We start from the raw sequence: 11,274 nt of genomic DNA, 5'->3' as shown, positions 1-11,274 counted from the left end.
GGCACCCTTAGAAGCCTAGGGGTATGTTGGGTTGGCCAAAAAGTCTGTATGGTTTTTTCCATAAAATAAAAAACATTTTCCATTTTCACCAACAACTTTATTGGTTTGGATATTTTGAGTACGTTGGCTCTCTCCTGCTATTGGCTTCTGGTGAGCAGAGGCCGGGGTGCTGCTAAACACCTACTGGTGCATAGGACAGCCCCACAGCGAAGAGTTACTTGGCCAAATGTCAGTAGTGCCGAGAAACTTCGCAAACCACTTCTGACACATTCAATCAGTCACAGCACCTTCTCTATTCACTGCACAAATTATTTGTTTCAATCGTGTTTTTACCTTTCTTGGAATCATAAAGCATATTACACTGAAAATGTTGCATATTTTCTTCCAACTTGAATATTAAAATGGCTGCATAAAAATTCACCAATTTTGATAAGTTCTTTTTTAAATGGATGTTGATGTGACAGCTGTCACAATCTAACCAAATTGTTTTGAATGAAGTTAAAGATAACTAAGTACTATTAGAGCCATTGTACGGAAAAAAGGAAAAAAGCTAAATGAACTTTTTAGCCAACTCAATAGTTTATACGAGCTTGGCACATTTCTTCAAAATCTCCTATTTCAGTGAAGGGTCGTAGGAATTTTCCATTGCATAATATATCCATGTTTGTCTTAATACATTTCAAATAATTTTCCCAAATCTTCAAGTAGAACATTCCCTGGGAAACCACTGCGCATGGGCCTTGTCCCTGTGGACTCGGGAAGCACGCCCTGGAGAGGGTGATTGCTGGACTGCAGCAAAAGGACCCTGGGTCCGTCTTTGTCTCAAGATTCAGTTTTAAAAGTGAGGCATGGTGACCAGTGCCTGCTCTTTGTTCTCAGAGGCTGGGGGTGGTTGGGATCCGAGTCTGAGGTTCCCTTGTACTTTTGGCTTGAGTTTCTCCAAGGAGAATAATGGGGGGAGATCTGATTAACAAATTATCCCTGCTGGGTGAGGAGGGAAGGGCCTCTGTCCCTCCGGGAAGAGGTCTGACCTGGCCCTACTCCGTCCCTTAGTTCCTCCCTCGAGGTTCTGAGGAGAGTTTAGGCTCAGTCTAGCTTCAGGGAAAAGCAGGTAACTCATGAATTTGAAGATGCTGCACCTCCCAGTCCCCGTGGGAAGCCACCGGGGATGCATCACAGTTTGTCACGCAGCCTGAATAGTGGTGTAGCACGTGCAGATACCTGGTGTTTCTGTACTTAGGAGTAGCAAGTGTATGGGAACACAGTGTCTGCTCAGGCTGTAAACTGATCACTGCCCTGGGCGTGGAGGGACAGGCGCAGCTTCTGAGTTGCAGAGTATATTTGCCCGAACACTGTGTGTCCGCTCCCAGCATCGTGAAAAATTTCACACAGTTGAAATAATTTTGCATTCTCCATTTTACTCTACAATTAACATCACCTAACTCTATCCATCCCATTTGGTGTGTTTCAAAGGACAGTTGCAGACAGGACACACTCCTAAATACTTCAATGTCCACATTATGGTACCCTTTTTGGTAGGTGGGTGAGATTTACATACAGTGAAATTTATACATAAGTGTACCATTTAAGTGACAAATGTGTACACCTGTCAACTTAACCTCCCCCTTCAAGATCACATCACTCCAGCAATTTCTGCCTCGCAGCCCATATCCACCCCTGCTCCAATTCCCATCAGCTATGGACTTCACCCTCCAAGGTACAGCTCTTGCTGGGGTCCCAGTACAGAGGACCATTGTCAGGAAAGTCGTTGCCTCTCGGAAAATGCAGCAGCTGCTACCGCCTCCATTTGTCATTCGTGGCCCTACTTCAGCACTCGCCAGTGTTCCTTGGAATCCTGATGTTCCTCTGTGAATTGGTACCACCTTTACTCAAAAAAAAAAAAAAAAAAAGAACAGGATGCCCTGACCAGTGTGGCTCAGTTGGCTGTGCATAGGCCTGCAAAGCGAAAGGTCGCCAGTTCGATCCTTCCCCTCTTAAAAAAAAAAACACTGCCTAAAGGCAAGATGAAACAAGGAATATCAAAAATGTTTAACTTTTTGACATGCAAAACTTGTTTGACTGGTTTTCAGATATTTTAGGGAAAACATGAACAAAAGTACTTATTTTATGACCAACCTTTACAAAAGTGCTTTATTCATTTATTCATTCAACAGGTATTTAGTGAATGCCTATTACATACCAGGCCTTAGTCTAAGCGTAAAGGAGATAATGACAATGGTTTAGTGGAGATGAGACAGCCAATTAAAAAAAAACTATGTTTGGGACCCACCCTAGACCAATTAAATCATATTCCCTGAGAGTAATCCTTGGACATGATTAGTTTGTTCAGGCTGCCCAGGTTTTTATGGCATGCCGGTGGAGTTGAGAACCATGGTGAAGTGTGCAAGAGCTATAACAAATAAATATTCAGGAATAAGGAAGAACTCTTGAAAGATTAAAAATATGAAGGGAATAAATTTGACAGAAGAGTTGCACAATGAAATTGAGAAAATCTCCCAAAAAGTGGGGGAAAGAAAATGGAACAGAACATGCAAGAAAATGAACAGGGTCAGTCCAGAATATTCAACATCGGACTAGCAGGAGACCCAGAAAGAGAAAACAGGGTGGAACGTTATCAGCAAGAGACTAAGAAAGATACTCCCTGGACCAAGGACGTAAGTTTCCAGATTGAAAGTTGTGAGTGTCCAAAGCAATTAGTTTTAACCCGTGCCAGGCCCCATCACGAAATCTCAGAACACTGGACAGACGCAATCCGGAGACAGAAGGAAAACAGTACCAAAGATTAGACATTTAAAAAGTGATGAGCCTCCCAAACAGCATCACTAGAAACAAAGCAAGTAAATCAATGCCCTCAAAATTCTGATCTTAAAAAATTTATTCATAGCCTAGAACTTTACACGCAGCCAAAGTATTAATAAGTGTAAGAGTTAGATATTTTTGGGCATATGAGGTCATCTGTATTTACCTACCGTGACCATTTTTCAGAAAGCTACTGAAGACTGTCCATCAAAGTAAAGGAGCAAAGCAACGAAAGTAAGACTTGGGACCCAGGCAATTTGAGACTCGCGACAAAAAAAGGGGACAAAAGGGGCGACTCAGGGTGGTGGCGAAGGGCACTGGGCAGGAAACCTGGAGGGAGCCCTGAATGCAGTGGGGGCTGTTTCCAAGGAGAAAACAGCCAACAGATTATCTGTTGTATTTGAATATATTTAGAGGAGACTTTTAGTTCTGCAAGGAATTTATGGATAATTTAGTACTGGGGCACGGAAAACAAGAAATGGCAAATTAAGCCAAAAATCTAGAACATTTTAAAAAATGTACAATAAAAAGCCAATCCAGGGCACATGTGTCTCAGCTGTGAACAATAGTTGTGTGGGCAAAATATTAACACTCCAAAGCTGTAACTGCTGGGGAGGGAAGGGTGAGGAGAGGCCACAGTCAAATCCCCTTCCATGGTATGAGCTAAAGACAGGGGAGATCCATGGTGCTTAGAAATGCGAACATAAATATCAGAAGGAACAGCTGTGTTTAAATTGCTATTTGACTTTTTCTTACTGTATTATTTGGGTAAAAATTAAATTTTAAAAGTTTGAAAGACCTATGCTTATAATCTAGGGGCTTCTAGCCCTGTTGCAATGAAGTAACTGAAGAGTGAGAGTGTTCTAGAACTCCAGGGAATGTGGAGGGGTAGACCAGAGGGAACCCATCACAAGCATGAAATATCTTTGGAATCTCCTATCTGTAAAATTGCACACATTTTTTGCATTCTGGTGGCTCTGTGGAGAAGGCAGGGACCAAGCAGAATCGGAGCCCCGTCAGCCAGGTGAGCCCTGATGGTGGCCTGGACCACAGGGGTAACTGGGGGGTTATGGTGAGGGTGGTGGCAGGATCCCCAAGGAGAGCAGCAAGACCTGCCAATGAGTTTGGAACATGGGAGTGGTGGAATGAGACCTCCAGGGGCTCCTAGGTGCTTACTTGAGTAACCAGGTGCTGCCACTTACTGAGATGCGGATGACGGGGGAGCAAGTTTAGAGGGATCGACAATTTTGGAATGACCTGCCTAATCTGAGCCTGTTAGACATCAGTGTGTCTAATAAGATATGTGAGACCAATTCCGCCAGGCTGTGCTGGACGTGCAGATTGGCAGCCACAGCCTGTGGTTAAAGCCAAGGGGGCTTAAAGGAATTCAGGAGAATGAAAGAAGGAGAGGAGAGGAAAGGTGTGAAGGCCTCACTGGGGACACTTGGCCTCTGGAGGGAGGTTGGAGGTTTGCTCGAGGAGCAGGGGCCAGCAAATGAGGACAGAGGTCAGGAGAGGCAACTAAAATAGAAGCTACCAGACTTTGCCGTGTATGATGCGCACCCGTGTTTTTGCTCCCATTGCATGTGGGATTATTATACGCATTATTATACCCATGGTATGTAGTCGTTATACCCACGTGCAATACACATCCTTATCTTTCCCTCAAAAATTTGGGCAGAAAGTCCACATTATACATGGCAAAATACATTATTTCAATTAGGATTCAGTTCAGCTATACAAAACCCAAAACATCTGTGGCTCAAACAAGACAAAAGTTTAGTCAGCAGTCCAGGGTTGGAATGGTGATTCCACAGTCGTCAGAGACGCAGACTCCTACCATCTTTAGTTCCACCGTCCCTAGGGTACCACCCTTGTCCCTGTGATTCAAGATAGCTGCTGGAGCCCCAGCCATCACACTGAAGTTCAGGTACCTTTCCCTTTAAGGAAATTTCCCAGAAGCCCCCTACAGCACCTTACTTACTACCTCCCCCCCCACCCCCCTTTACGAGAAGTCTGGGTCGTTCTTGGCAGAGGCTACTTGAGGAGGATGCAGGCGGAGGGTGGGTGGCCCTGAAGCCCGGCCAGAGTGCTTCGCAGGCTTGTAGGTGATGGGGAACTTGCCCAGGTCGCGACCACTCATCTCAGGCTTGACTTCCCCTGGTTGAAGTCTTGCTGTTGTAAATGCCCAGGTTCCCCAACACTTAGTTTTATTGACCAAAGTTTCATCATCTTGCCCCTTTTAACTGCAGTGGAAGCTGAGAGACCAAGCTGGGTCCATGGCCACCTGAGGAGATATCCAGGGTTCCGTCCAAGAGGCATTGGGACAGTAGTGGCTGGGGTACCAGGTGGTCTCTGCCATGGAAGCCAAGAGAAGAAAGAATTGCAGGGAGAAAGCGGTGTTGGGAAGGGAGCAGAGAAGGGGGGCTGGGCTGGAGAGGGGGGTGAGTGCTGCTGGGAGCCACTGAGGGGCCTCTTGGAGGAGCAGAGCTGTGAGAGAGTGAGGAAGGGTGGCGCCAGGCACAGGGCAAGGGAGGGGCTGTTGTTCGGGAGGCAGGAACCAAACCTGGGATCCCGAGGGATAGTCAGGGGCCGGAGGCGGGGATTAGGGAATCGCTGTCAGTTGGAGGCGCTAGTGGGTGTGAACCTGGATGTGACCGAGGACCACACGGGCGGGAGGAGGAGAGCTGAGGGCCGTGATAGGAGGAGAATGCTGGGGTGCAGCCAGAGGCTGGAAATGCCAGGAGGAAGCAACCTCTCCAGGTGACTGGCCAGCTCTGGGAATGGGTGGGTGTCTGGGGAGGGCAGAGGCGAGGACAGAGGGGACGGGGAGAGGGAGGTAACCCTGCCGATCACTCTGGGAGGTGGCGTGAGAACTGAGACAGAACTCCCCTTGGCCAGAGAGAGAGGAGGGGGCCGAGGGAGTGAGACCCAAAGGAAGGAACAGCCAGGTCCAAGGCTACATGTGAGAGGTCATGGCCTCCACCTCCCAGTGAGGCCAGAGAGCTTCAGGAGTGAGGTGGCTTGGGGACCTCTGGGTGGGCTTCAGTCCCTCCAATCTTGGGAAAATTGCTCTTGGAGTGTGCAAACAAGAACAACTCATCCTTACTCAGAGGTAATAACCCTGACTCTGACCGCATTTCTCCTGGGCCCTCCGAATGTGAGGCCCATTTTACGAGTTCATTTCCTTAAATAAGGTGCCATAGCACTGTGGTGATAGAGTTGGTCCATCTGACTCCAGGCCCTTTTCCCCAGGACACTGTGCCCTCCTGATCACTCACTAATCCTCAACCTCAGAGGTGGGTTCTGTTACTGTCTCCATTTTACCGATGAAAAAATAAGCGTCCAGGGGGAACGCATTTGTTCAAAGTTACTCAGTAAGTGGTAAAGTACTTTAGACCCAGGTCTGTCTGCCGCTGTGCAAAGGAGCAAACAGAGGCCTGGAGGAGGAACTTGCTGTGGTCACACAGTGATTGGTGGCCATTCAGGCCAGGGGTTGCCCCACCCTCATGTGACAGGCCAGCCAAGGCCAGCTGTCTCCCTTTTCTCAGGCCCATGAGTCCCAGTCAGAAGCCACAGATCAGCAAGAATGGGAGGACCGGGGAGGGTGAGCTTGACACTGCCCTGAAGAGAATTTACCCCAATCATCCCAAATGGTCTCTCAGACCCCTTAGTGCCCCCCACCAGTGCTTGGCTCGCACTGAGCCCCTGCACATGATCTAGAGAGGAGACAGACCCTCAGGTGGGCAGTGACCCAGAGAGATGACGTGTGGGGGCCAGAGGAGAGCGTCTCAGCCAACAGGTAATTGCTGAGCTCCTACGCGGCCTGTCCTTAGTCTGGGTGCTGGGATAAAGCAGGGACCAAACACGGAAAACACTGCCCTTAAGGGGCTTGCATGTTAGTGGGAGGGAGAAATAAAATAAAGATTTTAAATTATGCAGCATATTAAATTTAAACCCACACTGAGATGCTACTTGCACACCTACCAGAACAGCTAAAATTAAAACAACTGGCCGCAGCAAACGTTGGCAAGGATGCAAAGCAACTCAAACTCCCGTATGTTGTTGATAGAAATCTAAAACGGAGCTACCACTTTGGAAAACTAGCTGGTAATTTCTTTTTTAAAGAATTTTTACATTAATTTTTAAATGGGGGAGAGAGTAAGAGGGAGGGAGAGAAGCATCAGTTGGTTGTTCCACTTATTTATGCATTCATTGCTTGATTCTTGTGTGTGCCCTGACTGGGGATTGAACCGCCACCTTGGCCTATTGGGACAGCACTCTCACCAACTGAGCTACCTGGTCAGGGCTATTTTTAATTTTTTGAGGAACCTCCATACTGTTTACCACAGTGGAAATTTACATTCCCACCAACGGTGCCCAAAGGCTCCCTTCGTACCCTCAGCAACACCTGTTACTTCACATCTTGTTGGTAATAGTCATTCTAGCCAGTGTGAGGCGGTGTCTTGTGGTTTTAATTTGCATTTCCCTGATGATTAGTGATGTTAAACACCTTCTCATGTCCCCGTTGACCATCTGTATATCTTTGGGAAAATGTTCAGGTCCTCTGCTCATTTTAAAAATCTGACTGTTTGGGTTTTTTGCTATTAAGTTGTATGAGTTCATCATGTATTTTCGATACTAACCCTTTATTCAGATACATGATTTGCAAATATTTTCTCCTATTCAGTATGTTGTCTTTTTATTTTGTTGTTTCCCTTTGCTGTGCAAAAGCTTTTTCAGTTTGATGTAGTTCCACTTATTTTTTTCTTTTGTCGCCTTTTTTTTTTGGTGTCAAATCGAAAAAAAATGATACAAGACTGATGTCAGGAGCTTACCGCCTATGTTTTCGTCTAGGAGCTTTATGAGTTCAGGTCTTACAATCAAATCTTTAATCTGTTTTGAGTTGATTCTTGTGTGTGGTGTAAGGCAGTGGTCCAGTCACATTCTTTTGCGTGAGGCTGTCCAGATTTCCCACCGTCATTTACTGAAGAAGCTGTCCTTTCCCCATTGTGTATTCTTGGCTCCTTTGTCATACATTAATTGAACATATATGCACGAGTTTATTTCTGGACTCTATTCTGCTGCATTGACTGATGTGTGTGTGTTTTTGTGCCAGTACCATGCTGTTTTGATCACTGTACCTTTGTAATATAGTTCAAAATATAGAGGAGCCTGATGCCCCCTGATTTGGCTATTTGGGGTCTTTTGTGGTTCCACACAAATTTTAGATGTGTTGGTTCTATTTATGCAAAAAATTCCATTAGAATTTTAATAGGGGTTGCATTGAACCTGTAGGTTGCTTTGGGTAGTATGGGCATTTTAACAATACTCTTCCATGAGCACAGAGTATCTTACTATTTGTATCTTCTTTAATTTCTTTCATTAACATCTTATAGTTTTCAGCCCTGGCTGGTGCAGCTCAGTGGATTGAGTGCCGGCCTATGAACCAAAGGGTTGCTAGTTCGATTCCCAGTCCAGCTCACATGCCTGGGTTACAGGCCAGGTCCCCAGTAGGGGGCGCTCAAGAGGCAACCACATATTGATGTATCTCTCCCTCCTTTCCCGTCTCTAAAAATAAATAAATAAAATCTTTAAAAAAAATCTTATAGTTTTAAGAATACAGATTTTCCCCCTACTTTAATTTCATCCCTAGGTATTTTATCTTTCCAATGCAATTTTAAATGGAATTGTTTTAACTTATTTCTGATAGTTGTTATTTGTGTATAGAAATGCAACAGATTTTTGTATCCTGCAACTTTACTGAATTTGTTTATTCTAACAGTTTTTTGTTTTGCTGGGGGTTTTGTTTTCTATACATAATATTATGTTAGCTGCAAAATGTGAGTTTTACTTCTTCCTTCCTGATTTGGATGCCTTTTATTTCTTTTTCTTGTTTAATTGCCCTGACTAGGACTTCCAATCCTATGCTGAATAAAAGTGGTAAGAGTGAGCATCCTTGTCTTTTTCCTGATCTTGGAGAAAAAGCTTTCAGCTTTTCACTGTTACGTATGATATTAGTTATAGGCTGTCATATACGGTCTTTATTATGGTCTTTGTTAAGGTATGTTCCCTCTATATTCACTTTGTTGAGTTTTTATCATAATGGATGTTGGTTAGCAACTTACTCTGAAATGCATCAAAAAGATAAAATATGTGGATAGATGGATGGACAGACAGATGAATGGACAGTAGTGACAGTGATAGAGCAAATGGCGCAAGATTAAATGTAGAATGTAACTGGTGGGCATATAGGTGGTTATTGAACAATTATTTCAATTGTTCTGTGTGCTTGAAAATTTTCATAATAAAATTCTTTTAAAAAATTATTTAGCCTATTAGAAGGTGATAACTGCTCTGGGAAAAAGTTAAGCAAGGTACTGGGAGAAGAACAGGGGGTGCCTGGGGCAGGGGCTGCAATATCTTATTTGATATTAGAAGGCCTCCCTGAGGAGACATTGGAAATTAGAGTGTGAGCCACGCAGAGCTCTTGGGGAAGAATATTCCAGGCAATGGGAACACTAAGTACAGGAAGGTCCTGGGGCTCAAGTGGGTTCCTGAAACAGTGAGGAGGCCAGCATATCTGAGGTCAAAGGCTGAGGGTGAGTGTCGAGGCCCGAGGACCAGCAAGGAGGCAGATCCCATAGGCTTCATGGGCCACTGCTTAGCCTTGACTTTTGCTCTGACAGACAGGTGGGATGCAGGAACAGCATGATCCAACAGGATTGCTCTTGTCAGTGTAGTGAGACCAGACTGAAGCAGGCAAGGTCAAACAAGGAGACCAGGAAGGAGATGATGGTAGTAGTCCGGCAAGAGATGATGGTGGCTTTGGCTTGAGTGGCAGTGGTGGAAGTGGTGAGATTTTGGAGATGTTTTCAATGTAGAACCAGGAGGATTTGGGCATGGATTGGATGTGTCTGTTGAGGGGGCTGCTGGGAAGTGAGGGAAAGAAGAGTCAAAGATGACAGATGGGGACAGGGAAGATTACAACGGGAGCACATGCTAGGGGAAGATGACGGGTTCATTTGGGGGAGGTCATGTTTCTGATGTTTGCTAGACTTTCAACTGGAGACAAGTAGGCCAGGCCTTTGGGTTCAGAGGAGATGGGGGAGAGGAGGAAGCAGTGATGTGAGAAACCAGAGGACTGGAGGAGGGAGTGTTAGCTCTGCCCAGGTCAGGTAAGAGGAAGAATGAGCACAGACCTTGAGATTTGGGGGATGGGTCCCTCCCCCGCTGTAGTCTCTGCCCAGGGCTCAGTCTGAAAGAGAGGTGTAACCACTTCCCCTAGGCCATGGCTGACCTAGTTCTTTGGCTTGTTCTTGTTGGCGGTGCTTACACTCAGTCTCCTACAACTTTGGGTCTGTGAGATGTGTCCACTCTGACACACACAGCTCTAGATCAAGAGTCAGCACACTAAGGTCCTCGGGACAAAGCTGTTTTAGCAAATAGGGTTTTGTTGGGCTGTAGCCCTGCCCGTTGCAGCTGTCTAAGGGTGCTTCTGTGCTGCAACAGAACTGAGTGGTTGCCAGAGACCATATGGCCTGCGAAGCCAAAAATATGTACTGTCTGGCCTTTAAAAGGAAAAGTGACTCCTCTTCCCCCTTTCACTGTAACAGTGTATTCTGTTATAGGAACACACAAGGCATTTAATTGGACATTTAGGTGCCCCAATTTTTTGTTATTATGAAAATGCTCCGACAAACACGCCTAATCGTGTTTTCTTGGGCTCATGTGCACACCCAAGTGGAATTCCTGGTTGGTAAGATACAGGCAACTTCAGCGTTAGATTTTGCCAAATTGCTCTCCAATGTGGCTCAAGTGATTTATATTCCCATCAGCAGTGTAAGAAGTTTCCATATTCCTCTAAAACTTGGTGTCGTGTTGTCAGACTTTATTAATTAGCAACTTTGTGTTTAGAGATTCCTTTGTTGTTTTGGCTGTGAATGGTAGTTTTTTGCTTCTGTCCTTTCTGTGTCTTGGTGGCTGTGGCTGGGGCCTCCACATAGGACTGCATTTTTGTTCAGTGAAAAAACTTAAAATTTTCTTTCTGGCTTAACATTTTACCATATACTACGGTGTTTTACCTTTAAGGATAATGTTTGCTGCAGGTTTTTTGGGGGGGGGAGTGGGCAGAGGAAGAACTCATTTAGAAAACCATTTGGAATAGTTGTTTTATTGAGGTATATGGCTATTCATTTTGTCTACTTCTTTCTCTTTCCCCCCCTATTTCTTTTTACATTAGTCTTGGCAAATTATCTTTTGCTGAAGAACTTATATGTATGGGATTACATGGGCCCATGGACGTGAACTAAGGAGGGACAGTGCAAGTGGGAGGGGGTTGCAAGGCAGAGGGGAATAAAGGGGGGGGACAACTGTAACCTCATAATCAATAAAATATATTAAAAAATTATCTTTTAGTAGAAAATTGTCCACTTCACCTAAGATTTAAATTTA

The sequence above is a fragment of the Desmodus rotundus genome, chromosome 6, assembly GCF_022682495.2.
Source record: "Desmodus rotundus isolate HL8 chromosome 6, HLdesRot8A.1, whole genome shotgun sequence".
Classification (NCBI taxonomy): Eukaryota; Metazoa; Chordata; class Mammalia; order Chiroptera; family Phyllostomidae; genus Desmodus; species Desmodus rotundus.
The sequence above is the reverse complement of the archived record's forward strand: the minus strand, read 5'-3'. Positions refer to the sequence as shown.